We start from the raw sequence: 7027 nt of genomic DNA on the forward strand, positions 1-7027 counted from the left end.
CCTTTTAACTAATAATATGTCCCAAATATATGAGTTGATCTTTTGCAAATTTTCATTTTGCTTATTCTGCATCAAACCTTTGGACTTCAATTTCCTCAAAATGCACCTCAACAGTTCATCATGCTCATAACTATTCCTTCCCATTAGTAAAACATCATCTTGAAAATACAGAATCCTGTCAATTCCTTTCAATAACTCTTCCATCAATCTTCAATAAAGTAACGCAGTGGACGTCAGTCCAAAAGGCATCCTAATAAACTAAAAAAAAACATACAGAGTTACAAATGCTTTCATCTTCCTTCTCTTCTCATGTAATGGCACCTGGTGGTAAGAAGATACAAGACCCATGGTCAAGAAGCATTTCATATTCTTTGTTTTTGACAATAACTCATTTATTCTTAGCAAAGGGTATTTGTCAACCTGAAACTGCTTCTTCCTTCTTCTGAAATCAATACATAATCTTATCTTGCCATTAGATTTTTGAGCAACAACTACCGGGGACATCTACTCCGAAGATTCGATGCGTTCAATAATACCAGCCTCCTCCAGTCATATGGATTCCTTTTCCATTTCGTTCCTGACCACTAGTGGCACATTCCTCTTTTTGTAATTCACTGGAACTGCATTCCCTTTAAGCACAATCCTGGGTTTGAACACTTTTAAGATTTCTACTTTCCCTGAGAACAACAGAAGATTGGTTGTATCATCATTGTTCAAGAAAGCGTGTCAGCCATTTTGAAATATCCATGGGAACTGTGATTTATAATGAAATTCTGTAGAGATTCCAATAGGAATCCTTAATCATTGTATCTTCCCCCAACAGCAAACAATAGCCAATCCCTTTTAAGTTCAAAATATAAGAAAATGTAAGAGAATAACAATAAAAAATAAAATATAAAAAGTAACTATCATGCCCCCTAGGTTTAGACAGACAAGTCACATAATGTTGTTGCATATGCCATTCCCAATATAGAACATAAAAAAAATATGATTTCCAAAATTCTCATTCCTAGATTCACTCTCTACAGTTCTATTAGGCACTAAGACCCCATATAAATCTTATAATCGCCATGGACGTACATAACAACCATACTTAATAAGCCCATAGTGGGCACAGGATGCCAGAAAGTGGCACCTGATTATCATATCCCATGTTAACACAAATATGTATACAGCTCAAATGGGTAAAATGTCTTGGCACAATCTGTACATTGTGAAACAGCATCAAAATGATTGATAAAGCCATCTCTGAAATGTAAAACTAAGAAGAAGTGAATACCCAAATAATAACAGCCAGTGCATCTGAAGTGTTCAGAAGAAAAGGGCAGGGTGCCCCATCTGATGCTTCCTCTCCAAACACAGTACTCCAGGTGTGAGTTCCTTCCTCTTCTCCATAAAATAATAAAAAACAGAAAATTACAAGTTAAAAGCGTGTATCACCTGATACACAGAACCTTATTACAAATTTCTCACTGTTATTCAAATTTACATTTAATCATAACACAGAAAGGCCTATGAACCAGTAGAACAAAAGGTATTCCAATGCTTTTACAAATTGTGTGGATTCTAGATGAACATGAAGCTCCTCATCACAATTTAAACCAAATGGGAACATAGTATTGAGCTCAATGATGAGTTTAGACTCTCACTTCCTCAGCGTAGCAACCCCGTCTCTACCTCTTGGGTCTATTATCACATGCTCCAGCCCCAAACGTTGGTGTTGTGGCTCTAAATAGGGGCCATGGGATAGCGTTAATCCTGGTTCGTGATGCCTCTGGCTTGTTCCAAGATACGCTTACGTACATGATGTATTGCACTCCCCACATACCTGAGCTCACAGGGGCACTGTAAGATATACACAATAAAAGTAGTGCTGCAAGTTATGAATAGTGTTTGTTGTGCCGTTATGTATTGTGCGAGGTAGGGAAGTTCTTACAGTTGGTAGAATATTCACAGGCTTTGTAATTACCACCTATGAAGAAACCTGTGAGCTGATGTTCTGCTCTGTAGTGTGATCTCTCCCCAACATTTACACCTGTTTTCACCAGCATATCCCTCAGTGACTTATTTCTCCAATATGTGGTGCGCTTGGCTCCCTGTGTGGAGAGATAGCATGGCGCTTACGGCGCTGCAAGCTGTAAATGTAACTTAGGTAGGTGACCTCTTTCAGGAAAGGAAAGCACACACATGGGACGAGGTAGTACCTGAGGGTGCTGATCCCACTTCATTGGTGCAATTTCAGTATTATAGGGTGAGACATGCCATGCATGAGCTACTAGGAGCAGATATGGTGGAGTCCCCTGAGGTGGCCCCTCTCACACTCATCCTGCAAGCAGAATAGCCTGTTAAATTAGTGTCCAGGTTTTATGGGGTTGTACAGGCCTACCATAAGAACTATTACACCAAGTCAAGACTAGAGTGGCAAAAGGACCTGCGCATCAATATTGATGGTGATACTTGGAAGTATAGCTGCGAGGCGACCCGTCGAGTGTCTTCAAATGGCAGACACAGCCTAATCCACTATAAATACTTTCAAAGAGTCTACTATACCCCGGAGTGGCTGTTTCGCAATGGGTTGCATGAGACTGCTGAGTGCGAGAGATGTAGGGTGTGTCGTGCGGACTTTTTTGATGTTGCCAGGGTATGCCCAATTATTGCCAAGTACTGGGAAAAAGTTTTTCAGACACTGAGTGACATTACTGAAGTGCCAATACTCCCTGACCCGCTCATTGCTTTGCTGGGGTACACAAAGAAATTTAAAAAGGGACTCAGTCGATTGATTGAGATGAAAATGTTGATTGCTAGGCGCAGATTGGCTATGCACTGGGCGCGAGGGCCTCCTCGCACTATAGAGGAGTGGTCACGCGATATGCTGTACTGCAGCACACAATCTGAAGTGTATAGTGAGCTGCTTCCCCCTCGTAGCCGTCCCAAGAACTTCTGGGGCTTATACCAAATGTATCTTGCTGAGCAGGCCGCTCTGAACACGGGCCCAGTCTATGAAACAAAGGATCATCCGGGGTAAATGTGAACCATGCTAGCTAAAGAGGTGTTGATTTCTCTGATTTCTCTATGTGACTTATCTGGGACCTATATTACACTACAGGATATAAGGAATTGCATTTGTAGTGTATTTTGAAAGACTTCACTGTGGTTTTTGTTTGTTATAAGGGGAAAAAAAAGCTTTGCCCTATTATTATTTTTTCATCATACACTACTCATGGACTTTTGTTGACTGGACTGTAACTTATCGGCACATTATCATTCGTGAGATTTGATACATTAAATAAATGCAATTATTTGTTTTTAGGGAGGTGGCAAGGGCCAGTTGCTGCCTAATTCTAATAGCGTTCTTGCTCCAAAAAAACAAAAAATACATTTACCAATCCAAGTGGTGAACAATATCATGAGCTGGCAAATGAAAAAAAAATTCATTAAAATGGTGCCCACGACATGCTATTGGTGTGCACAAATTTGTGATAAAACATATATGCACATACTTCATACCAAAATATCGGTAAAAATATTGTGACACAAGGATAACATTGCAATAATATTATTCACTTTCTTATTGTAAGTAGATATTGTTGTTTTTTAAGTGGGTTTAAAAATGTTGTAAATAATATCATAGTTTAAAACATTGGTGAATTTAATATCTTTTAGGGTTTGATTTTTGTGTAAATTCTTTTGTTGCTTTTTTCATTAGTTTACATGTGTAGGAGCAGGTTATGTGAAATAATAGGGCAATAGGTTGAGGAGTAATTCTGTAATGTTTTAAAAAAATGGATATAGTTTGTTTTGATGTCTTTTGAAAATGTTATATTTTTTGCATTTTTTATTTAATGTACCATTTGTATTGTGTATATATTGATTTTATTGGTATGAACTTTTAAAATATCAAAATGTTGTAGGAGGCGGAATCCTGGGTATGTAGAAGAATTGGGTGAGGGAGTTAAAAAAAATGTTTTTATGTTTTTTGTTTATAATTATCTTTAAAATATTTCATGTTTTAAAATGTAAGTAGAGTGTTTGATGGAGTTTTAAAATTCATATTTCTTGCATTTTCTATATGATGTACAATTTTTATTTTTTTATTGTCATGATCTTTTAAATATTACAATGTTTTAGGAGGCAATCTAGAGTTTATGGAGGAATTGGGTAGGGGGTTTGTTTAATAAAAATAATATTTATTATTTTTAAATATTCAATGTAGCCTTTTAATGTATTGGATCTTTTGTAAATTGAAAACATATATTTTTGGTTCATCTTTTATATATTATAAACACAAAGATATCAAAATGTATATAGATGTTTGTAAATGCAATAACTATTTTAATATAATTCAAGAAAATGTTTTTTATAAAATGTGTTTGTATATAGATTGTTTTAAACATTTACTGTATTTTTATTTATATATTTTGTTAACAAATTTGTATAGTGTGACTTTATTTTTGATTTGTTTTTTATGTGTTTTGGTATGATTGTAATGTATTTTATTTTTTATTTTTGCAGTAAAGAAAGTGGTGTTCTAATATATTATTTTATATAATTATTTTCTGTTTATAAATGTTTTACAATGTAATTTCTCTATTTTTAATTTATATTAAAGTGCTGTTTTAATGTGATAGTCTATGAATTATTTATAGTGTAGACTTTTTTATCAATATGTTTTGTACTGGATGGGAAATATTACATGTACATTTTATAATGTTTAGTTATTTCACAAATATGGCTTAGATTGAAATGAGAATAGTAAATCAACACCCCCACCCCCAAAGTCCTACACTTTGCACCGGTGTGGCTTAGACTGGAGTGGGAATAGTAAATCTACCCTTATCGAAGTCTATCACTTTCCCCAATGTGGATTAGAATGAAGCAGGGATAGTAATAGTATTTCCTTTCAAATTCCAACACTCCCCCCATGCAGTTTACATCAAAGTGGGACTAGTAAACATACACCCATTAAAGTCCTACACTTTCCTCAATATGTAGGTAAAATCTATACTACCTTTCTAAATACAACACTTTCCCCATTGTGGCTTAGGTTAGATTGAGAATAGTAATTGTAATAATAATAAATAATAAAGGAATTTATTAAGCTCACAGCTACCCCCAACGGGGTGTCCCGACGCTATAGCAGACAGAGAGCAGGGCGGGTGAAAGGGCAACGGCTAGTCATTTTGACTAAATAGCCAGGTTTTGAGAGACTTGCGGAACTCATGTTCTGACTGAATCAAGCATAAATGAAAAGGTAACTTATTCCAACATTGAGTAGTGCCGACCTCAAAAAGATTTACCTTCCATTCTGGCTTTTCAGAACCAAGGGGTGGCGAGGAAGTGTTTGTTATTGTACCGTAAGGATCTGGATTGGAGATAAGGACGGAGTCTCCTCCTTAGGAAGACCGGCCCTTTTCCTTTACCTGCCCCAAAAGCAACAGTCAGAGCCTTAACTTTTATTCGCTTTGCAATAGGCAGCCAATGAAGTTGTCAGAGATAGCTAGAGATGTGGTGTCGAAGCGGGACACCGCACACTAATCGGGGCGCAGCGTTTTGTACAGTCTGAAGTCTGCGGAGCAAACCTAGTGAGAGACACAGGTATAAGCCATTCGCATCACCTAGATGAGAAGTTACCGGCGTATGGACCACGGTTTTACGAGTTGTATTGGGCAGATAATTAATGAATTTTCTGATAATTTTGATTTTACCAAACCAGGCATCCAAAACCATTTGAACCTGCGTAGATAGGGACAGATGTTTGTTCCCATCTAAGACCCAAATTCTTAACCGAGTCCTTGGGTAAAGGGCGAGTGCCTAATTCATCATGCACACGCGCAGGGCAGACATGACTCAGCGTCGTCCGCATAGTCTCTTCTTTGTGTCTTTGCCCGCACAGGTGATCCTCATTTACTGGCCAATACTTAAGGCATGAACACAGTTCGTGGCATTCTTACGGAGGTCCCAGAGACAGCAAGAGGTTCATCGCAGATGCCGACCGAAAGTATCGTGAGTAAAATAGCGCTTCAGCAACGGCCTAGGTAAGCACTTCCTTTGCAGGTCACTAACCTCCCAAAGACCCTTTATCTTTCTAGGGCCAATAGCACTGCCAGGACTACTCCATGGGGCATTTCTGGCAAATAGCCAACGTGAGGATAGCATTCTCTTTATGCACCTACCACTCCTTGCTTGGGTTAATGTGCTGACGATGGCTAGCCCACCACAAAAACTTTAATGTTTATATGATAACTCTCACTCTGGCCATACCACCAATATGGCTATACTATTTGCCGCTTTTTTATCGTCTACACTGCACAATAGAAATCGGCAATAAGACTGTTTTGTGAATATGTACTGCCAGTCTAAGACTCTCTTTTGTATGTTTGTATTGTCATACATGTCTGTATGTCCAGTGATGCTTTAAGAGGGAATCCCCCTCGTACACATAGAGCACCTTAGCGAGTGCTTCACATTTTTAAAAATCACACATTCACTTAAAGTAAGATAATTGCACCACCACTTTTTGGTCTTGAGGGAAGCCAGTTTTAATCATAAAGGCCTGGCTGAAACATGTAGACCACACTTGGATGCAGGAGACCCTTATAGATACTCCTAATACATCCAGCAGCCTTTTTTTTAATGTGACCCAGTTATTAAAGTATAATTTACCCTTGGGTACTGGGATCCCCGTATAGCTTTTAAACTTTCACCTTCACTTCCCCACACAGCACTCTCAGTAACATACCTGCTTCGCTGTATCCAGGCGTCGTAGCACACCTGGTACACACTCGGTGTCACTGGGTGGGTCTGATGATGAAGCATGCCACCAACCAGGTTGGTGGGTGAGGGCTTCATGAACAAACACACAAATTTGTATTCTGTCATACAGTTTTGAGTCCATGTTAATTCACAAATAGGCTAGTCCTCATTGAATTCACATATAAACCCAGGGGATACAGACTAGCTTTCTAGACCTCTCTCTCTCTTTTGATAACGATATATACAATTCATCAGGCCACCACAAATTTGAAGA

Source organism: Lissotriton vulgaris, chromosome 6, assembly GCF_964263255.1.
Source record: "Lissotriton vulgaris chromosome 6, aLisVul1.2, whole genome shotgun sequence".
Classification (NCBI taxonomy): Eukaryota; Metazoa; Chordata; class Amphibia; order Caudata; family Salamandridae; genus Lissotriton; species Lissotriton vulgaris.